Here is a 23,725-nt window from a genome sequence, read left to right as displayed (position 1 = left end):
AAAATACACCCAAATAGACTTATTGGATGAAAACCAACACCAGATTTAAAGCATTTAATGTACAGCTCCAGATTGTAGCTATGGGGAGGGTGCAAAATGAGGGCATTGCCCTCACCGTGAAATTTTTCTTCGGTCCCCAAATTCCAATCGTTGCAATTGCTTTAAAAAGGAGGGCAGAATTTTTATTGGAGGGGGCAATGCCTTCATGTGTCCCACTCCTCACATAATACCCATATCCCTTCTTAGCAGCCAGTCATTTGCCAGAAAGATTTACATTTAAAAGTCTTTGGTTACTGGCAAAGACAGTAAGACAAAGAAAGGAGTTCCACCATCTTGGTGTCACCACCAACAAGACCCTTTCTTGAGACCTTACCAAATGTGCCTATGTCAGGGACGTAGGGTTGTCAGTTGTATTTTAATACAAGGGGTGCCCATTATTTGAGGTCTGGAAAGCATGTCCCTTATTTTAAGGGACGTCCCCTATTTGAGGGTTAGAAAGCTTTTCCTTTTATATGGACTGGACAAGACGCAAAACCAAACCAGCCCAACCCAATCTGTCTTTTTGAGCTCTTCACAAAGGCAGAAAAGTGGGGATCATATAATTTAGGAATGCAAAAAAATTGCGAACAATTTTAGGGAATGCAAACCATTGTTACAGAGAAATGCATGGCTGAGTTATTGGAAATCAATTTTAGGCATTTAGGTAGAACTCGAACTTGTTAAAAGCTACTTCTAGTTGTCATTTCTGCATTGTCATGACTTTCAACTGTCTCTTGTTGCTATTTGGAAAACCTGGTGTTGCAGAGGATGGCAAGACTGAAAGAAGGGCCTTTCCTGAAGACCTTCAAACTCAGGTGAGAAGCTCATATCATAAAAGAATAAATGTGGATTTTTTGGGCTATGTGGCCATGTTCTAGAAGAGTTTATTCCTGATGTTTTGCCAGCATCTGTGGCTGGCATCTCTCTGAAGACGCCAGCCACAGATGCTAGCAAAACATCAGGAATAAACTCTTCTAGAACATGACCACATAGCCCAATAAAACCTTAAAAAAACTTTGGATGCTGGCCATGAAAGCCTTTGACTTCACAATAAATGTAGAGTCGATTTCTCCTTAAGAGTCCTTTTCTTTTTTCCAGTCGTGGGCCACTTCTGTTCTGCAGAAACAATGCAGCTTAACACTGCTTTAACTGCTATGGCTCAATGTTATGGAATCTGGAAATTTGTAGTTTGGGGAGCTATTTAGCTTTCTCTAGAGGTTTGGGGCCACATTAAACTACAAAATCCATAGCATTGAGCCATGGCAGTTAAAGCAGTGTCAAACCACATTATTTCTGCAGTGCGGCTGCAGCTGTAGTCAGGCTCTCTGAACGCTTGTGATACTGAATTCCTGCAAGACAGGCAACTTTATTTTTTTCCTTCCACCTCCGCCGCCCCCAGTTTCTCTCAGTGACTTCCAAGCCACCTTCCCTCTGGCAAAGCCCTAAGAAAGGACATCTCATTCCCCCCACCTCAGAGCATTGGTTGGGGCAGAGAAGAAGCTGGAAGTGAGTCATGATGCTTGGCTTTCCTCCCCAAAGAGGCTGCCACTAAAGTGATTCCCTGGGGAAAGTCTCTTTCCCTTCTCCACATCATGGCTTACAGATCATTGCCCACTTAATCAGGAGATTCTGTGTGCGAATCCTCAGATGGCCCTGGAAAAGCCAAGCGGAGGTAATCCTGTTCAGAAGCAAAGCGAAGAGAGAGATTCAGCTTGACAAAGGGAGAGACAAATACTGTACACTCCTATTGAGGGGCATATGTGTTGGTGTTTCCAGCTTAAGGGGGTTTATTGGCAAGTTTCCTAAGAGGGGTCTTGCCCTTGCCATCCTCTGGGGTTGAGAGAGTGTGACTGGCCCAAGGTGGGTTCCCATGGCTGAGCTAGAATTCGAACTCTGGTCTCCAGAGTCATAGTCCAACACTTAAAACGCACACTGACCCTAAGGCGAACCTCTCATGGGGTTTTCTTGGCAAGTTTCTTCAAAAGGGGTTTGCCATTGCCATCCTCTGAGGCCGAGAGTGTGTAACTGGCGCAAAGTCAGTGAGTTCTCATGGCTGAGCTGGGATTTGAACTCTGGTCTCCAGTCCAATGCTCAAAACTGCCACACTGACCCTAAGTCCCAGGGTTTTCTTAGCAAGATGTTCAGCAAGAATTTGGGGTTTCATATACTAGGACTAAATTAACATATTTTGTTGCAGTATATGAGCATTTGAGCAGTAAACCACCTCCATCTGTTGTTGGACTGCAACTCCCATCGCTCTATCCATTGTCTGTCGGGATGACGGGAGTTGGAGTCCAGCCGCATTTGGAGGGCCCCATAGCTCGGTTTGCCACTGCTAAAGTACATGAACGTAGAGAGTAGAAAAATAAATGTATTGACAACTGGGGTATGTACTAGAACAAGAAATAGCTTGATGCTGCCAGTCCATATGTTTATCGTGTTGCAATGAAATGTTTGGCTTGCTTATAAAAGAAAAAGCTAAAATGCAAACAGGTATTTGGGCTTCAGTTAAGCCTTGATCCTTTAGGCACAGCATCTGGTGAATTTAGAATGGGAACCCTAGATGAAAAGTGGAAATACTGGAGAGAAAATCCTTTGCCACACGCTTTGCAGGAAAAAAGTGGATCATTATTTTCACAAAATGCTTACAGACTAATCTGCATTGAATGATGCGAATTTGGATATAATGGTTACATTTTAAAAGGGCATCTGACCAGAACGAGGAATTCTGTGACCTATTCATACCACATCCATTATAGCACTTTGATACCACTTTGACGGCCAGGATCCCATCCTAGATAACAGTGGGATTTGTAGTCCTAATGCGGTACATATCTTTGCCAAAGAGCACTAATGTTGCAGTTCGGGGATCTGTGCACTATTAACTTCTAAGCATCCCACCAAACCACAAACCCCAGGATTTTATGGGATGAAACTATAGCAGTTAAAGCAGACTCAGAATAACAAAGAAATATGGAGAAGACTGGGAAGATATGAGAATCTATTGGAGAGAAAAACGGGGAGAATTAGCGGTGCAAACTTTAATGGACTATAAAGCCATAGAGTATAGACTAACAGTTAATGCGATATCTATATCTGGATATATACAGAGATACGATACAGGAGCGTAGGTATGAAACATTGGTAAAACAGTAGATAAAGTTGAAAAAACGTACAACCAGAAATGGAAAGTATTGTCGTACTAAAGGGAGAGGTAGAAAAGCAATGAAGGATGCAAGCAAATAGAAGAAACCATTAAGGCAGATAAACTCAATCCTATAAGAAATAAAGACGGGAGAAGAGGGGGGATTTGAATGCATAACAATGGGAAGATAAGAACAAATTGTGGCCACATAGCCTGAAAACCCCTAAAAAACCCAATGAGAGATAGAGTTTAATAATAAATAGAATTTAAAATAGGGGAGATTTGGAGAGTAGAGCTGGAGGTGAAGGAGGCCCATCTGTCTGCTTGCCATGGCTCATTAGAATCGGCTGGTGTCTCCTCCTGATGTCTCCTTCCCATTGCTTTCCTCAACCTTTATGCAAACCCTGTAGCGGTTAAGCGAAACGGAACAGAGGTAGGCCCTCTATGGCACGCCGCCATAATGCAATTGCAGTCACCAGACGAGAACAGACATTTGGGGGCTTTTTAATTCCGGTCAAAGATTCCACCAACTCGGAAACCCATGGAGCATGAAATGTGGTGCAACCACCTGGGGTTTCCTTGTCAGGGACAGAGAGATGAAGCGAACACGTGCAGCGGTTCATGCATTTCGCGGATGCATTCAGTGGGACTTCAGAGCAATCTCTTGAATTGTTGGGAGTTGGCATTGGTAGGCCACATGCACACATGTGCATCAATGTGCACCTGGAGAGGTTGATTTGCTATGCAGCTTCTCATGGTTTTCTTATTTTAAAAAATGGCTTGTATAACTTAGGCCTCATGCAGACAGGCCAAAATAAAACTGCTTCAGGTCACTTTGGAGGTATGCTGTTTAAATGATGGATGCATCCTAAGAGTCCGGAAGCCGCGCCAAGGCCACTTTAGGACTGGAGTGTGGCTTTGGCACAGCTTCCAGCCTCTTAGGACACATGCAGCATTTAAAGAGTATACCTCCAAAGTGACCCAAAGCAGCTTTATTTTGGCCTGTCTATTCGGGCCCTTAGTTCACAGCTTAGAAAAGTTGCTTATTTGGACTACGAAGCCCAGACAACTCCCTAGCCAGCATGGCTAGTGGGTGTTGTGATGTCAGTGTCAAATTGCATTATTTCTACAGTGTAGATGCACCCTTTGTTAAGTGAGGTACAGTTGCATGTGGCAAAAGAAAGAATGGTTGGCGAGGCCAGAGATAATGCCATGTACAGTTGGCCCTCCATATCCAGAGATTCTTTATCCATGGATTCAAGCATCCATGCTTTGAATATTTTTTAAAAATATATAAATTCCAAAAAGCAAACCTTGATTTTTCCATCTTATATAAGGGACACCATTTTAGTATGCCATTGTATTTAATGGGACTTGAGTGTCCATAGATTTTGGTATCCACCAGGAATCCTGGAACCAAACCCCAGCCGATGCCAAGGACCCACTGTATATTCCTTGTGGCTTTTCACCATTGTGTGTCAGTAAGACGACAACATTGTGAGTCTCACTGAGTGAGTGAGGTTGCTGGTTGTTTCTTTCTTTCCTTTTTTTTTGGTTGTTGAAAAGCTATCATTTACTGGGCTGTTTTTCAATTGTGCCTTTGTTTGGTTGGATTTAATAACTATGCAAAACGTGGGGGCAGGTTTTTCTCATAATGGCTTTTGATGAATTGTTATGAAATATTGTGGAAATACCTCTGTTGTTATTTTGAAATCTATTGTTTGATGCTGTTATTGACATGCCTTAAACAAAAACTAAGAATCCACATATTGCTTTTATCCTTGTTGACTTTGGATATTGTGAGCCGGCCTTCCAAACAGTTTTCTTTGCAGAAAGGCAATCTGCCAATTAAAGTCTAATCTAGTCCAATCTGATCTCATCTAAACCATTGGTCTTGCTTTCTTCTACAGTCAGCTGGAGGGAATGAATCAGATTTCATCCCTTGTCAGTCCTCCAAGATGATCATAGAGAAAATTGGTCAGACTTCCAGTTTGACATGGGTTAAACCCAACATGTTGGACCACAGTAGTTCTGGTTCCTCCAGTCTATATGTTGGGGACAATGGGAGTTGCAGCCCAAAACCTCTGGGTTTAAAAGCACCATATTGCCCTCCTGTGTTTGCTATAAAGGATGAACCACAAAATGGATCCTGGTGCCACCAACCTTTCAACAAGATTGTGTCTTGTATTATTTTGTCTTTGGAAATCGTTTGACATGATGAGAGCCCATTAAAAATTCAATCTTCTCAGATGCCAACACAATTTAGGTATCTTTGGTTGAAGAGCCTTTGGTATTTTTTTGCAAGGCTGGTCCTAGGAGCTCTGAAAAGATTTTAAAACAGACCTCCCCATTCCTGGGTTCTCCTGTTTTGTTGGATGGCAGCCCCAGAATTTCCCAACCAGCACAGCTATATATCCTCCAACATTTCACAGATGAAAACTGGGACATGTGTGGCCAAGCATCATTAGAGTGTGGTTGAGATGGGAGAGGTTATTAACGCAGAAGAACACACAAGCTAGGAGAGGCTGCAGCAGTTTGCTTTTGCCTGAGCAAGAATCTGCCTCTTCTCCTCTCTCCTTAGTTGAATTAACAGAATGCAAACTAAAAAGTGGCAGGGGAGAGTCGATCCAGCAACGCACACCGCTGCATTTGGAAATGTGTGCTCCTTGCATTGCATCCACGCTGCAGAAATACTCCGGTTTGATCCCACTTTAACGGCCTTGGCTCCGTGGTATGGAATTCTGGGAATGGTAGTTTGTTGGCCCCTTCCTCTCCCCTTGTTGCACTGAGCACAAACTACCTTTGCGCTTAGTTTGTAGCAAATGAAGCTGAAGACGAAGAGGGAAAGTGGAAGGAGGAGAGAGAAACTAAGACCTTGTTAAAAAAACAGCTGCAATAGTGAGTTGTTGTTGTTGTTGTTGTTGTTGTTGTTGTTGTTGTTGTGTGCCTTCAACTTGTTTCTTCAAGCCCCTTCCATGCTCTTTGTCTGTCCAAGGACTCTGTGTGACTCAAAAGCCAATGCTCTTTTATCCCAAGAGAAAAAGTACTAAGCAGGTGTAAATCAGTCTATAGATCCCAATCTTTGCAGGGTAGCAAATGGAGCTGTTCTCCAGCATCCTCTGTGTGTGTGTGTGTGTGTGTGTAAAGGGGTGGAGGTTTATTCTGGCGATATTTAATAACATCTCTCTTTTATTTGACTTGCACAAACGATCGGTCAATTACTGCTGACACGTCTCCCTTGGGAACCTGCGTCATCCCCGCTTGCCAGGAGTGTCTGGACATGTGCGAAGGAGCGCAGGACCTGCGGAGCCATGGACTGATCTAACCAGGATCTCACTCATTGCCTGTTATTGTCTCTGTGCTAGATTTCCCAAAAAATGCTCAGCCTCTCTTGAAGCCCCTTAAAGTAGGGGCTAGGTAACCAAGAGGAAGATGAAGCTCCCTTGCATAAGCTGTTCATTCTCTTAAATCTATGCAAATTTCAAAGGGCATTACATTGAAACTGACCTTTCCAAAGCCTATTTAAGTTGCATACACAGGAGGAGGTGTTTAAAATATAGAGAGAACTCTGGTTTTAACCTCTTCCAGGCATAAACAGTTTGATTAGAGCACTTAGCTTCCCACTTGTAAGCATGTGCAGAGTTCACTGCTTTTACTCGCAGCCACTGACTTAACGGCAGCAAACACTGCAGATAGCGGCCACAAAAATGATGCACTTTGGCACTGCTTTCACTGTTGTGGCTACATCCTATGAAATCCTGTTATTCGTAGTTGTGGCCCAAGAGAGATGAAATTGCTCCCAAAACTACAAACCCCAGAGCACTGAGCCATGGCAGGTAAAGTGATGTCAAACCGCATTGCTTCTGCAGTGCAGATGCGGCCACTGTCGGGCAGTAGTTGTGGTTGCATGGCACAAGGAGAGGATGCTGCAAAAGTAGCATAATTTCCTTCTGACTGCATGTCCTCCAGTTTGGCAGGGACAGTCCCAGTCAATCTTCCTTGCTCTCATTTTCTCAGCTGCTTTTGAAAATATCCTGATTTCTTCCTCTGCCTCCCACCTTTCCTATTTATGCTCACTTTGCTTCAGTTTTCTGCAAAGAGTGTGCGAAGTGCAAAAGTAGTTTGGATTCAGTTAACTCTGGGGGTGGCGGGGAAAGAGAAGTGGAAATTGAATCTCTCTCTCTTCCCAGTAGAATCAGGCAAAAGCAAACTGCGGCAGCCTCTCCTTGGTTGTGTGTTCTTCCTCATGAACACCTTTTTCTGTCTTGACCACATTCTGACGTTGTTTGTTTGCACATGTCCCAGTTTTCATATGTGAAACGTTGGAGGTACTGTGTGTGTAAAAAAATCATCATCATCATCATCCACACAATTTATTTTGCAGCCTGAGGCACAGTCTCAAATCACACCCCCCCACGGTATCAAATGGCACTTGCCCAGAGTTATGATGCATAGCACTACATGCATGTTTTATTCTGAGACTGCCAGCCAAAGATCCTCCGAGCACCTCTTGCATTCTCTACAATCCAATAAATAGCACATTAAATAACTCACTGCCGCCCTGATCATGACACCCCAAAGATGCCACCTGAAGCAACCGCCTTACTCTGCCCAATTTTAGGGGCTGGTTGTGCTGTGAATGGAAAACAGGATAGGCTCAGACAGTGCCGGTCTGGTGGTTTCCTAGTTATTGCTGCATTGCTTGAAATACCAGGGTTTTCAAAAGGTCTTAAGTTCGTAAAGCGTGAGACAGAACTAAAATGCTCTCTTTTGGGATGAGATTGCTCATTTTGTGTTCAAAAGGGTGTTTTTGTGTGTGCAAGAACAGGGTCTGTTTGCTGTCAGGAACAGGTGTTCCCAAATTCTAAGCAGAACCAGACTCAAAAAATATCTATTTTCCCTTGGAGACGGCAAACAAAGGCAGGGATCTTGGATTAGCAAAGAAGGGCATCAAAATGGCAGAGGAGGGCTTCTAAACAGACTCACACTATTAGGGTTTTATATTGAAATCAACCACTGGTATTGCAATGGGCTGGGGATAAAACCAGGGGCCCATTCTCACTACACAATTACAGTGCTTTTATTCCACTTTAACTGCCATGGTTCCATCCTATGGAATACTAGGATATGGAGTTTATGGAGGGATGTATAGTATTCTCAACCAGATCACTGCATTGGCTCAATTTGGATTTCATAGGATGGAACTCATGCTCTCCAACATTTCACAGGTGAAAGCCAGGACATGTATGGCCAAGCAAGATCAGAGTGTGATAAAAATGGCCAAAATTACTAATGGTGAAGAACACACAAACTGGCACAGGCTGCAGCAGTTTGCTTTTGCCTAGGTCTACAGGGAAGGGCAAGAAAAGTGGGAGGGAGAGAGAGCAATTGGGACATTTTCAAGGTAGCTGAAAAAGTGGGACAACAGAGCATAAATTGGGACTGTCCTTATCAATTTGGGACAGCTGGAAGGTATGGGATTCATAGTAGGTAACGTGGAATCATAGCGCTTGGGCTTGTGTGAATAAACCCCTGCGGGTTTAATGAAGTGGAGCTGGCTCCAGCCTGTAACCCGTCGTGCTAACAGAATTATGAGCAGTGCACTGTTTCCATGCGCTTGTTGAGCCATTAAAAAGAAATGTCGAAAATGGGCAGCATCTGAATGCACAATTGATGGATTGTTTCTTATGGCTTATACGTCGCTGCAATCCATTGAATGGCAAATCTATTTTATCTTTTAACAAAATTGGAAATCGTTTTGTAGTTGTTATAGCTACCGGTAGCCTTGGCGCATAAATGACTTCACATCTTCAGTGTCTCCAAACTCGCTTCTGGTGCCTTATTTGTCTCCACTTCATCAACCTGGCTTCTCATTTTCTTGTGTTATACGTTCTGTTAGGTCTTCTTTCTTTCATCCATCTCTCTCTCTCTCTCTCTAAAAATATATATATTCCCAAAAGCAAACCTTGATTTTGTCATTTTATAAATGGGGCACCACTTTACTATGCCAATATATTTAGTGGGACTTGAACATCCACAGATTTTGTGGTCCTGGAACCAAACACCAGCGGATATCAAGGACCGTCCGTCCGTCCGTCCGTCCATCCATCCATCTATCCATCCATATTTCCCTCTCCCTCCTCTTCAGACAAGATGGCACAGTCTCACTTGTGTTACAGGAGACACAAAGACACCCCCATGAAAAACAACAACCGCTGTGAGCTCCCACAAACACACATCCAAGAGAGGAGGCGGAGGAAGAAAGTGTGTTTTAAAATAGATCTGAACTCTGTCTCTCTGTGTGTAAAATGGCACTGGGGAGGGTGAATCAAAGGCCATCTCTCCTTAACTCCTAAAGCGCCCAGTTGCATGCACATTGGAATGCGCATTGGAATGTAGATGCTGCATCCTTGTTGGACAGCATTCACTGGGGGCTGTCAATCCTGCAGTGCATCACAGTCTTGCTAGTACAGGCGGAGGAAGGATCAGCAACCTGGAACCCACTAGATCTTTGGGGCACTATCTGAAATCAACCTGGCTTGATGGCACACACTGTTGTTGTATGCCTTCAAGTCATTTTTGACTTATGACCCTAAGGGGAGCCTATCATGGAGTTTTCTTGGCAAGATTTGTTCAGAGTGGGTTTGCCATTGCCCTCCTCTGAGGCTGAAAGAGTGGGGCTTGTTCATCCTGGGTTTCCATGGCTGAGTGGGAATTCAAACCCTGGTCTCCAGAGTCTTAGTCCAGTGCTCACACCAGTACATAATGCTGGCTCTACTACACCACAATACAGAGCTGTTACAAACAATACAGTATGTTGCACTAACCCAGGGTTTTCCAAACCTTGGTCTTGCCAATGTTTAGGACTTGAGATCTCAGAATTCCTGACTGTCGGCCCAAGTGGCTGGGGCTTCTGGGAGCTGAAGTCCAAAACACCTGGAGGGCCAAAGTTTGGGAATCACTACACTAACCATGGGACACCACTTCCATTGCAGAGGTAGGAGTAGAACTCAGAGCCCTAGCCACATTTCTATGCTTCACCTCATTGTTGCACCACTGCCTCCATCTGAACCCAGCCAAATGAAATCTCAGCATCTTTACATCTCAGTTCTGCTTTGCTCTCTTGGGAATTATATAGGGCCTGACATTCATGGCAGGGGAGGAAGGGGAAGCAAATGAGTTTCTGGAGAGAGTGGCCCTGCATGCGCTCAGTGTTTGCCAGCACACTTTCATGATTCACCACTGTTTTCTCCAAAGCATAGGTTGGGAAACTAAAAAAGAAAAGCTTCTTGTGGTGCTTTTCATCTTCTTTCCCAGTTTCAGCCTGAGCGATCCAGCCACCCACGCCTTTGCATTTGGAAACATCAAGGCACCCAAGAGATGCTCCTTGCATTACATCCACACTGCAGAAATAATCTAGTTTGACGCCACCTTTACTGCCATGGCTCCATGCTGTGGAATTTTGGAAATTGTAGTTTGTTGGGGCACTTCAGCTTTGCTACAATTTCCAGAATTCCATAGTGCAGAGCCATGACAGTTAAAGTGGCATGAAACTAGATTATTTCTGCAGTGTGGCTGCATCTCCTGAGCGTGTGGATTGCAATGGGATGGAGGCTATGGCATTTAAAGAAGGTAGCCTGAGTGTGAGTGGAGTCTGTTGGGTCAATCTGAATCCAGAGTTGCCAAATCTCAGGCTCTGGCCCTGAGTTTCAGGGTTTCGCCCTTCTCTTCCAATTCTCTGGGCAAGAGGAAGGAATCTCAGGATGAGCGCACCGTCTTGAAAATGCTGTGTCTCTACATTTTACTCATTAGATGTAGTGGGTTTTCTTTTTATTGCATAGCCACAGTCTGTGTAACTGTGGCTGATGCTTAAGCTATGAGGCTTAACAACACTGTTGTGGGTTGTCGCTTCTAATATCCCCCTTGTAGCATCGTTCTGTGTCAAAGACAGGTTTCTTGTATGTTTTTCTACACGGGGAACTCATTTTCTGTACAAATATTTTTTTGGGGAAATACATATGCTTCTCTGCAAAATAATACCTTCTCAATACTTTGGGACTTTGGATCCCAGCAGCAAATTTCACAGCATTCTCACTGGTCTGTTATTCTTCCTGACAGGTTTCACAGCTGTTGGGACGCCTCTTTTTTTCAACCCGGGAATGAATAATTATGGAGAGTTATATATATTTTCTATCCCAAGTTTGGTCCTCCCTGTGTGACTTTCTACAAATGCACGTGTGTTTTCTACGTGGACCAAGCTGTCTCTTCAGAGCAAGCACCATGTGCCATGCAGCCCACCCTTGGAGTTATTGCAATGGGGATAAAATTGGCTCACACAAATGGTGATTCACCGATATGTAGGCAAAACCACGCTTGGGGTCTTGATACACCATCTGCTTTTGCTGCCTGTGTGGGATTCTAAAAACAGGGGCGTAGGAGGGGAGTTAAACCCCTGATAAGACCTGATCACAACACAATGGGCTCCAACCTGCTTGATGGCTCTCAGTTGGTATGTGCCAACAAGGACGCACTGTGCCCACCTTGCAGGTTGGCGTGTGTAGGTGCGAAAGAGAGGTTTGGGTGTGGGTTTTGTGAGTCATAGCAACTCTTTCCTAGAAGATTAAATATATGACAGTTTCCCAAGAAGTAACTGCATTAGGCATTAGACTCTTTTGCAGCATAGAAAGGAAAGGGGGGGGGGAGGAATATGGCAGCACCTTTAAGACTAACTGGTTTTTATTTTTGCATGGGCTTTCATGGGTATAAACCCATTTCTATGGATCCACGAAAGCCCATGCAAAATTAAAAAAAGAAAGAGACAGACAGACAGAAAATGAAATATTGATAGGAAGGAAGGAAGGAAGGAAGGAAGGAAGGAAGGAAGGAATATGGCAGCACCTTTAAGACTACTGAGCTTTCACAGATGTGGTGCATCCAAAGAAGTGGGTTTATATCCATGAAAGATCATGTGAAAATAAAAATCAGTCTTAAAGGTGTTGCTTCCTTCCTTCCTTCCTTCCTTCCTTCCTTCCTTCCTTTTTAAATATATGATAATTCAGTTTCTGGGTTTGTTCACTGTTTTAATTTCTTTGCCTTTTTATCCAGCATCACTACAGATTCCTTCGGTGTTTACTGCATTTCTGAATCTCACCCTTTGATACAGAATGATCGAGGGCTGTTATCCAACAGGAAAAGAAATACAAGGAAACATGAGAAATATGCCATTAAAAAACAAACAGCAAGGCACATGCTGGCACATGCATCTCTTTCTTTCATCGCCTGTTGCTGGCAAGAGAGAGCCAATAAGACTAATAACCAAACATAGGATTCAAGGATCTGGGGTGGCATTTAAACCAGATCCTCGATTCTCAAACCAGTCTGAGGTCGACCTAGGAATCCAGTGTGGGTTTGTAAAAGGTGAGTACCATTCACATATTGCATTGCCATAAACCTGGGTTTTCTGCACACTGTGCTCTCCTCCGCTAGGGCTATGCAGCCAACAGAGATCTCTAATGCATTCATGTGTACACCTTTGAACTCCAGTTCACCATATTCACTCATTACATAATGGAGTATGTGAAGAGGTCCTGTACAAATGTAGATTGTTTTTATCCACAGGAGCAGAGGTTTGGTCAGTTAGTTATTATTTGGGGGGTTATAACCAACACTGCAACTAAGATATTCATCAGATGCTGTTGAACTACAATGTCCAGTCAGCAAATCCAATAATTAAGGATGATGGGAACTGCAGTCCAACAACCTCTGGAGGTCCTCCATAGGTTCTCCCCTCCTGTGTTAAGCTTTAGCTGAGACTAAAACCATGCAACACTGGCTCAAATTTGTGCAAATTGTACCGAAGAGCTCAGTCCAAGACAGCTTAATTCTTTCACACTAACTGCGCACCATGCATGAACTGTACTAGTGTAGAAACGTAGTGTTCCTATCTGAGGGTGGAAAAGTTACTTTTATAGATTGCTGGTGCCAGAATTCCCCCCTGATGGCATGGGAATTCTGTGAGCTACAATCCCAAAATGTAGCATTTCCAGGCTCTGGCAATGGAAACGGGTGGCAGATAGATGTCAGCTCTGATGTCTGAACCTTACATAGTTCTAAACCTGCGGAAGCCATCTGGTTGGAATCTGCAACGTTTTTCAACGACGGGTGAAGAAAGTCCTTCCTGTAATCCATCATTATGAGATGCCATTCACTGTGCTGATGAGGAGCCCTCTCTTCGAAGGCTTGAAAAATGAGATTAGCCAAATTCATAATAGAACGGTTTGCCAAGAGTTGTTGTCATGATGGTGACCCACACTAGGTTAAGCCATCCCTGACCTATGTTCTCCCAGACATCTTAGACTACAACCTCTATCATCCCTAGCCAGCCTGGCCAACGTATCTAGAGGAGGGCAGGTCACAGAGTTGGCAAAGGCAGCTGGAACTTCCATGTGCTAAAGCAGTATATCTCCAAATGCCAGATGCTAAGAAGCAGGGAACAAATCCAGAAAACCAGGGACCTTTCTTTAATTCCTGCCCTGTTTGTGCGCTTCCAAGAAGCACTCAGATGGCTAGTTTGGGAAGAGAACGACAATTCGAACCCCGGTCTCTGGAGTTGGAGTCCAGTGCTCAAACCATTACACCACACCGACGCTCTTTATCACCGTGCCCTAGCCAACCTTTTGCCTTAAAAACACATTGCAAGGCAGCTTACAGTTATTTTAGCACCCTGGTGTATATATACACACACACAATATTGCCATTCTTGTTGTGCGCCTTCAAGTTGTTTTTATCCATGGCAGCCCTAAGGCGAAGTTATCATGGGGTTTTCATCAAAAGATTTGTTCGGAGCGAGTTTGCCTTCCTTGGAGGCTGAGAAAATATGACTTGCCCAAGGCAACCCAGTGGGCTTCCATATTCAAGCACAAATTTGAACCTTGGGCTTCCAGAGACACCTCAATAACTAAACCACACAGGCTCTGCTATCTGTCTGTCTGTCTGTCTATCTATCCATCCATCCATCCACACACACAAACAGACACACAGAGACACACACACATGCAGTTGTTGTTGTGTGCCTTCAAGTTGGTTTCCGACTTATGGCCACCCTAAGCCAAGCCAATCACTGGGCTTTCTTGGCAAGATTTGTTCAGAGGAGGATTGCCATTGCCTTCCCCTGAGGCTGAGAGAGTGTGACTTGCCCAAGATCACCAAGAGGGTTTCATGACCAACCTGGAAATCGAACCCTGGTCTCCAGAGTCACAGTCCAACACTCAGACCATGACACCACACTGGCTCACAATAATACATATTACATATATCCATACCAGTATCTATTACTGAACCTATTTATACATTAATGCAATTGGATAGATAGGTCGAGAAATGACACCCATATCTAATGCTACATTTAAATCTGATTTTCCTCCTCCTGCTGCTATCTCCTTGGCTTCTCAATGAAGGCCAACAAAGTGAGGAGGAGGAGAGCATAAGAGCATTATGAGGATCTATTCTATGCCCTCGCTGTGCCATCCCACACACCTGCTGGAGAGTGAGTAAGCCATCCCGAAAAAACATTTTTCTATTTGGAGACTCTGGGGGTGGGAGACAACTACTGCAAAGGCTGGGAACCAGAGAAGTAACATTCCTAATTTTGTTTTTAACCCCCCCTCCCTCCCTAGCAGAGATCGGTACCTCTGGTGGCTACCTCTGGTGGCTACCTCTGCCCTTGCCACCTCTGCTGCCACCTTAACCACCATGGACCAAACCTTTGCCCTCTTTTCTTCAAGGATGCTCTGACACCCACATCTTTCTCAATAATAATCTAGGAAGGTAGGATTAGGAGCATCCACGGATCCATCCCTTGGGATTTAACGCTGGCCTTCTTATACAGGTGCCTAGGGCCAGGAAATGCTAGTTTCTGATGCTCTCTTAGCAATTGTGCCAGTTGCTTTCCATCATCTCTGGTACCCAAGGCATGGATGGCATGGCTAGCCTTGATCTGAAGTGCCAGTGCTTCATGCCAACACTGTCCACTCCCTACACACTCTTTGGGGAGCGGGTGCAAATAATAATAATATTTATAGTACCAAATCCCTGGCTTGGCTGGTCCAAAACCATCTCTCTTTGAGCTCCTACGGGACAAATTAGGACTGAGGATGGCAGAAGGTGGGAAGGAACTTTCCGGGATCTCCAAATCTAGGCAGGACCTTTTAACCCCTCCAGTAGAGTTGGATTACAACTCTCATCCTCCCCAGACCCCAGGCAACAGGGCACCATCTTGGGAGAAAACTGTGAGGGAGGGAGTTGGCATGGGGGTGCCAAGGGGCATTGTGGGACCCCAAAGTCCAGGCAGGACCTTTCACCTCAACCCCTCTACATTAGAGCTGGATTACAACTCCCATCTTCCCCAGGCAAGAGGGCACAACCTTGGGAGAAAGCTGATTTCCATGTGCGAAGAAGGGAGTTGGCATGGGAGTGCCAAGGGGCTGTGGACCCCCAAAATCTAGGCAGAACCTTTCACCTCAACCCCCCTCCAGTGGTGTTGGGTTACAACTCCCATCCTCCCTAGGCAACTGGACACCACCTTAGGAGAAGGCTGTGTGCCAATGGTGGTGGTGGTGGTGGTGGTGGTGATGATGATAGTGATGGTGGTGATGATGATGGTGATGATGATTTGTATCTCACTCTTTCCCCGAAACTAGGACCCAGAGTGGCTCACAATATGAAAAGAACATCTGAATTGCCCAGCTGGGGTTTTGGAGCAGAGGGGTGCCAGCAGTGTCAGCTGGCACCCCCTGAGAAGCCCAGCTGGTCCTCAGAGGGTCTTAGGCAAAGTCTAGAAAAAAGAAGCACTTACCTCTCCTCCCTTGGCAGTGCCCCCGCGGTGCCCATTTCCTCCAGACCCATGCAGACCACATCCTTTGGGGAGGGAAGATGCCCATCTCTCTGCCTGGTCCAGCGATGCCCACTTTGGCTGGATGGGCAGGAGTGGGAGGGGAAAGTCCCTCCACCACGGTCCCCAGATGCCAGCCAGAAACACCCCCTCACCCAACTCCCAAAGTCTTCCCTCTTCTTTCACTTGCTGTGGGCACCGATGGTGCCAGGGAGGGGGGGCACACAAGGGAGCAGAATGGAGAGGGCAGTTCTCATCAGATGCCTTGCCTAGTGCCAGCTGCTTGCCCTGGGCTTGAGCTTGTTGTGGCAATAGCAGAAGGGGGCAAGGAGCCAAGCAGAGCCTGGCACTGTGCCCCTCTCAGATCGGTGGATGGTTGCTTCTCTTCCCCTTCTCCTCTGCCCAGTGCTTTCCTCCATCCAGCCTTCTCTGCCGGCTGCCAGGATGCGGTGGCATGAGTGAAGCCCACCCTCCTGCCTTCTTTCCTTCTTTGCCACCCCCAGATTTGGATATAGGGAGCCTAGTAAGAAGGGGAGGGCTTGGATGCCAGCTGCTAAGGGCAACCTTATTCTCAGAGTGGGATCCTTTGGCTGGCAATGGAGTGGGTGCATTGGATGGCAAAGGCAAGAGAGAAGGGAACTGAATGGCAAAGGCAAGGGAGTTGTTTCCTTTTCAAGTGTCTGAATCAGTTTCATCTTTTCAAAATGTGTTTTATTCTTTTAATAGCTAGCTATCTTAACATTGTTGTAATAATTGGATTCCTTTTTAATGCACTTCTTTTCTATGTTTTTAATTGTATTGGGATTTTTTAAATACTGAGAAGCCCCTCTGAGTCCCAGTTCTAGGGAAAGAGTGGGATGATGATGATGATGATGATGATGATGATGATGATTGAGACCCTTGCAAACAATTCACACACATAGATATCAAGCGTCGCTGTGGGTCCTCTCTGGCTGCATCTATACTGCACAAATAATCCAGGTTGACACCGCTTTAACTGCCTTCCATCATGCCCAAACATGCCCAAATGAAGATGATGGGAGATGTAGTAGTCCTTGCTATGGGATTCTGGGAATGCTCCTCTGTGGAGTCTCTGGCTGCATCCACATTGCATAAATAATCCAGTTTCACACCACTTTAACTGCCATGGCTCCCTGCTATGGACTTCTGGGACTGGTTGCTGTGGAGTCTCTGGCTGGTTTGACATCACTTTAACTGCCATGGCTCCCTGCTATAGAATTCTGGGAATTCCATGCTATGGAATTCTGGGACTGGTCACTGTGGCGTCTCTGGCTGCAGTTGTGAATTGATAACAATATTATCCTCCCCGCTTTGTCCTCACAACAACCCTGTGCGGTAGGTAGGTTAGAATGAAAGAACAAGTGACTGGCAGAAGGTCGGTTAGTAAGTTTCTTGGCTCAGAGGGGACTAGAAATCCAGCGGTGGCTGTAAGCTCCCAGGTCACTGGGGCAGTAGATCCACTCCTGGTTTTTCTCTGGACCTTAAAGGCACAATCCAAGGTGCTGAAACCAAACCCTCAAATAGGTCCAACAATGCTCTTATGTTCAGATGGCGACCTGGAGCAATTGCACTGCTGTGCTGATTAGAACCCAGACCTCCAAATCCTAGTCCAACCCTAATTCTAACCACTATGATACACAAGAGTGGGACATGGTGGGGAGTGCAACCCAGGGGTGCCAACAACAGTGCCAGCCCAATTGTCTGACATTTCACTCTTTCCCCACCACCCAAACCTATTCTTTGTTTTCTCTCTCTCTTTTCTTCCTTCCAGTTTCCTAATCCTCCATTCTGACCTACTTTTCTCCCTGCGCTGCCCACAGTGATTCCGATTTGTCCTGCCGTCTGCGTCGTAGCCAAGTCACTTCAGCCGCAAGTTACTTAACTCCCCGGTCTCAGAGCTCTGGCTCTCTGCGTAATGTTGTTTTTATTCCTTGTGTCACTGCAATTCTGACTTAACATTGTGGGACCGTTATTGATTCTGATGGAGATGCCAGATCCCCTCGGTCTTGTGTATCATATCTGTATCTCATGTGAAATCTGAACATAAACCTAGATCACGCATATTTTATTTTTTTATTTATTTCGCATCGATTGAGTCTCCTCGGCTACTGACTAAGCAAGGGTCATGATGATGAAAACTGATGATGGTCACTTTGTGGTTGTTGCTAATTGCTGTTCAATTGACTTCAGCTTATGGCAACCCTATGAGTAAATCCAGCAATGGCTGTAAGCTCCCAGGTCACTGGGGCAGTAGATCCTCTCCTGGTTTTTCTTTGGACCTTAATAGCACAATCCAAGGTGCTAAAACCAAACCCTCCAATAGGTTCAACAATCTTTTAATGTTCAGATGGATACCTGGTCCTCCTGTTAACTTAGGCCTTGCAAACTCAGGGCAAGGCTGGCTGCCTTGACTGAGGCCCATTCATACTGTTAAAATAATCCAGGATGAATCCAGGTTGAATCCTTGTTGTTCACACATGTCCCAAATGCACTCAGTGCACATTTGGGTGGTGGGGTGGTGGCAAAAAGGCCACTTAAACTGGGATATTCAATACTGTTTTTTCCCCTCAGGTTTTCCCGAAAGATCCAAGTTGTCAGCTGTGTGAATAAGCTTCCGAATCGATTTGGATCCCTCTGTATCCTTCCTTCAAAGAGAGGTGGCTCTGCTTCAACCCGAAACGACGGCATGTGTGAGTAACACTAGGGTTAAAAATGACTTGAACAGATTTGTGAGCACAAAACAAAATGGGAACAACAAACCCGATATGCATCAACGCGGTGATCTGCATCTTCTCAGGACAAAAAAATGAGTGTGAATGCCCACTGAGTCTATTCCCCTATCCACAGCCCAGCTCAGGTCTTGCAAACTCAGAGCAAATTTGACTTACTTGACTGAGTCTATCCACCTATCCATAGCCCAACTCAAGTCTTGCAAACTCAGGGCAGGCTTGGTGCCCTTGAATGAGTCTATCCACCTATCTGTAGCCCAGCTTAGGTCTTGAAAACTCAGAGCAAGTGTGGCTTACTTGACTCAGTCTATCCTCCTATCCATAGCCCAGCTCAGGTCTTGTAAACTCAGGGCCGACTTGGCAACCTTGACTGAGTCTATCCACCTGTCCACATCCTTGCTGCAGTTAAGATGTAACTAAGGCATGCCTCTCCATGGCCAGACTTGACATCTCTAGGACATATCTAGAGCTGATCCTCATCTTAGTGACAAAAATGATAACTATGGCCCCATACAGACAGGCCAAAATAAAGCTGCTTTGAGTCACTTTGGAGGTATGTTGTTTAAATGATGCATGCATACTAAGAGTCCGGAAGTTGCACCAAAGCTGTGCTCCAGTCCTTAGGACTGGATTGTGGCTTTGGTGCGGCTTCCAGACTCTTAGTACGCATGCATCATTTAAGCAGCGTACCTCCAAAGTGACCCAAAGCAGCTTTATTTTGGCCTGTCTGTATGGGGCCTTGGATAGTAAATGCCTGGTTGATATATTCTGAATATTTTCTCGGAACATAGCTGCATCCGAAAATGGGACATCAGCCACTCCACTGGCTACCATTGCACAACAGATGCCATACGCTGTAACATCACAGATATGACAAAACGACTCAGTTCAACGTTGCACATGCGTAGGTCTGTTCACTAACACCTAAGTCTCAAACAGAATCACAGACCCCTTTGAAAGCTTGAAATATGAGCTTGACTTCTGCATGACAAAACTAGGTAATGTTTTTTTGCCAGAGTCTCCCCGCGCCCCTACAGATTTCCTTTCCGCTCTTGACAGAAATTGATTTTCGGACTGTTGCCTTCCCAAATTATTTTGCCGCTTTGCTAATGGAATAGGGAGCATGGTCCCCGCTTCCCTGCTGCCCACCTTTCGGCAGTTCTCTTTCCTTGATCTGTTTACTGCCTTAACAAGTCTCCTGTGAGACCCAAAACAGTGCGGGAGGAACGCCTGCCTTGTTGGTGATTATGATTTCTCTGGAATATCGTCACTTGCTGCATAATTTCCATTCACCGCTTCTGCGGTCTCTGGAGGGCCTTGCAGAACCGGAGTTTTCAAAGCAGGGACAAATGATTTGTAATTTAATTAATGCTGCTTCTTCCATCCTTCTGCACTTTGCTTGTCTAAAGAGTGCTAGCCTCCGACTGTTTACAAACAGGTTGGACCCATAAACTCTCTGTAATTAATTCTGGCCTTTTGGTTCCTTCCTCTATTGCCCTTCACCAGGCTGACCAGATGTCCTCACCGCAAAGGAGGACAAGGCACCGCAAAATGTTGGACATTCAAGAAAAATGGAGGCGGCTGCCAAAGGAAAGCAAAAAAAGCCTCATAGAAATATCAGCACATGCTTCGTGGTGATGCTCAAAATGGAGGACATTTTGGAATTCCTCTTGTACCAAAGAAATGGAGGACCTGTCCTGGAGAAGAAGGCATACTTGGCAAGTATCTTCTAAGGGGGTTTTCCATTGCCATCTTCTGAGACTGAGAGAGTGTGACTTGCCCAATGTCACCCAATGGGTTTCCGTGGCTGTGCCGGGATTCGAACCCTGGTCTCCCATTGTCCTAGTCCAATACGCAAACCCCTACACAACCCTGGCTCCACTGCTAGCAAGAAGCTTTACTGCCAAGATCTCTTCTCAGAGACAGGTACAGTTTATCCAGGCCCTGGCTCTGGCAAACAAGAGGGGGATAAACCTTTTGGGAATGCGTTTCAGGGAGAGAGTAAATACATTTGCTTCCGATCCTCCTGCTTGAGAGTCTTAAGCCACAAAATGGGTTTGCAATAAGGAGAATTCTTCTAGATGGCGTGGGCACAAGAGGTGGCATAAGAGATCCGAGGCCAGCCCTGGGTAATTGGAGTTCAGTCAAGCACACTCTTTTTAATAAGCCAGATGACCTTTCTACGAGGCTTTTTTGAGTTTCTGGAGGCTTAAAATGTTTGCTGAACTCCTTGGATGGCTGGTGGCTGCTAGGTGATGCAATATTCTGTTGGCTTTGGCTGGGGAATGAAGCAGGGTAGCAAGTAGTCTACCAGGAGCTTAAGGTTTCATAGTTATTATGAGGAAGACATGCCTGGGCAACGGGGGAGGCAGAGATTTTAAAGCTTGATTTTAAGTATTTCCAACCAGTAACTAAGAATTTCCAACCAGTAAAGCATTTCCAACCAGCAACTTGGTATCTGATGGGATTTGGTTCCAGGATCCCTCTGTGGATACCAAAATCCATGGATGCTCACATCCCATTAAATGCAATGGCATAGTGAAATGGTAGTCCTTATATAGAACCATTGAGCTGGAACCTCTTGCTATGCAGGGATATAAAATTGCAAAATCAAGGTTTGATTTTTGCAATATAGACATTGTGACCCTAAAGTGAACCTATCACAGGGTTTTCTTGGCACGTTTCTTCAGAGGTTTGCTGTTGCCATCCTCTGAGGCTGAGAGAGTGGGACTGGCCCAAGGTGGGTTCCTATGGCTGAGCTGGGACTTGAACCCTGCTCTCCAGAGTCATAGTCCAATCAATGCTCAAACCACTACACCACACTGGCTCTCACCTTTATGGATTATAAACATATGTTTCCAGATCTTGGGGCCTTGATGCTTTCTCCAGTCTTCAGGGTGAGATGTAGGAATCTCAGGTCAAGAGCACTGTCTTGAAATGTGTGTGTGTGTGTGTGTTTGTGTATTTGTTAGTGTTTCTGCCCCTTCGTATGCATAGCATTGACTGTGCAGCTGTGGTTGATAGTTAAGGCATGATGTTTAATGTCATCACCATTTGTGCTTTTAGACTGTAAGCTGCTTTGAGTCCTAGTTCTGGGGAAAATGTAAAATATACTACTACTACTACTACTACTACTTATTATTATTATTATTATTATTATCATTATTATTTGTAATGCCACCCTTGCAACATATCTAGAACCCATGCTTTGCCTTTTCTATACTCCATTAATAGGGCCAGATATCAAATTCACCAAAGCCGCTGCCACACTGCAGAGATAAAGCAGTTTGACACCACTTTAACTTCTACAGCTCAATGCTCTGAATTTTGGGACTTGTCATTTCATGAGGACACCGAAGCTCTCTGATAGAGAGGCCGAAACATCTCACGAAACTACAGATCCCAGAACCCCATAGCATTGAGCTGGGGCAATTAAAGCGGTGTCAAACTGCTTTATATTCTGCAGTGTGGCTCTAAACTAATTTTCAAATGCTTTTGTCCCTGCTGATGGTTTTAATGTGAAGCCATTCTCAGGCTTTCATCCAATGTTTGAAGGAACTGCCCACAAGGCTAGCCTTGGGGATAGGTTCCCGCATCTCAAGACAATCCGTTAGTGTTTGGACTAGAGCCCGGAGCGGATACACTGCCAGCTCCTTTGAAGCTACCAATGATGCCCTAAGGATGGATGCTTCAACTTCTCAGCTTCATTCCCCCATTCATTTTTCCCACTGTGTTCCAGCAATCAATCCTGACCTTAAGGTGATTATGTTATTTTTCTGCAGATGCTGTCAGAAACACAGTCCAATTACCACTAATTGCGGCGGCGGCTTTTTTCCACGGGTCCCAATGGGAGATTTCAGCTTTCGGAGCAAGACCAAATGAACTGACGGGGGCCAAGAAGAGGCTTTTATTGCTATCGTCATTTGCCGAAAAGACAAAATCCGCCAGAATTTGAGCAGCTAGCAGATTACTTGGTTTACCAATTATCTTTACATATCCAAGAAGCTCTGCATGGGTGGCTATGGATGTGTTTCCCCTGTTTTTCCTCTTCAGAGCAACCTGAGAATCGGTGAGGCTGAAGTCTGGGCTGCAGAGATGTATAGTCTGGATATAGTCTGGACTGTGAACATCTCTCTGCTCTCTGCGCATGATCTGAGGCACTCTCACCCTTGGCACAAAGAGAAAGAGGACAGAAAACCTGTGGATTGCCATCAGCTTCAACATAGACCTCCAAAACACTGGGTGCATCTGCACTTTGGAAATAATGCAGTTTGATACCACTTTAACTGCCCTGGCTCCATCCTATGGAATTTTGCAATTCATAGTTTCATGAGATGTTTTGCCTTCTCTGTCAGAGAGCTCTGGTGCCACAACAAACCACAAATCCCAATAATCCATAGGATGGAGCCATGGCACTTAAAGCGGCGCCAAGCTGCATTATTCCTGCAGTGCAGCCGCAGCCGAAAAGTGCATCCACACTGTAGAAATAATGCAGTTTGACACCACTTTAAGTGCCATCACTCCATCCAGTAAAATAATGAGAACTGTAGTTTTACATGGTCCTTAGCCTTCTCTGTTAAATTGGGCTGGTACCCCACCAAACTACAAATCCCATTGCATTGAGCCGTGGCAGTGAAAGCGGTGTCAAACTGCATTATTTCTGCATCCCTAGATTAGATAGTTTTCTATTTAGAAATATAAATAGGGTTCTTTTTCAGGAACACCAGTGCTATAATAATATATATTATATATTATATAGTATATATTATCAGATATTTGCTGTTCTTGAATTGAGGGTGAGGTATATATATATATAGAGAGAGAACTGGATGCTGTTTCGAAACCTTGCCCACCAGACTCTCTGATGTTTGCTTCTAATCTTTCCCTCCTTCCTTTAAACAA

At 45.0% G+C, this 23,725-nt stretch overlaps 1 protein-coding gene and 1 long non-coding RNA gene across 3 annotated transcripts in view; one reads left to right on the top strand and one right to left on the bottom strand.

The window, feature by feature from the left end:
- TMEM91 (transmembrane protein 91) overlaps positions 1 to 16,667 on the bottom strand; it is a 22,396-nt gene extending 5,729 nt beyond the window's left edge. The window contains exon 1 of the mRNA XM_089478586.1: positions 16,038 to 16,667. The gene's annotated coding sequence lies outside the window, so the exon portion shown is untranslated. The remainder of the gene's footprint in view (positions 1 to 16,037) is intronic.
- On the top strand, positions 811 to 23,725 carry LOC149304532 (uncharacterized). 2 transcript variants are annotated; one of them, XR_016271830.1, is made up of 4 exons: positions 811 to 854; positions 18,666 to 18,784; positions 20,330 to 20,541; positions 22,606 to 23,725. It is a non-coding gene; the product is annotated as an uncharacterized LOC149304532 (long non-coding RNA). The 2 variants fall into 2 exon arrangements; XR_016271829.1 differs by lacking the exon at positions 811 to 854 and having other exon boundaries at positions 18,018 to 18,784.

The sequence above is a fragment of the Sceloporus occidentalis genome, unplaced genomic scaffold (assembly GCF_023333645.1).
Source record: "Sceloporus occidentalis isolate IW3139 unplaced genomic scaffold, rSceOcc1.0.p SCAF_13, whole genome shotgun sequence".
Lineage (NCBI taxonomy): Eukaryota > Metazoa > Chordata > Lepidosauria > Squamata > Phrynosomatidae > Sceloporus > Sceloporus occidentalis.
This window is presented reverse-complemented; position numbering and strand designations above follow the sequence as displayed.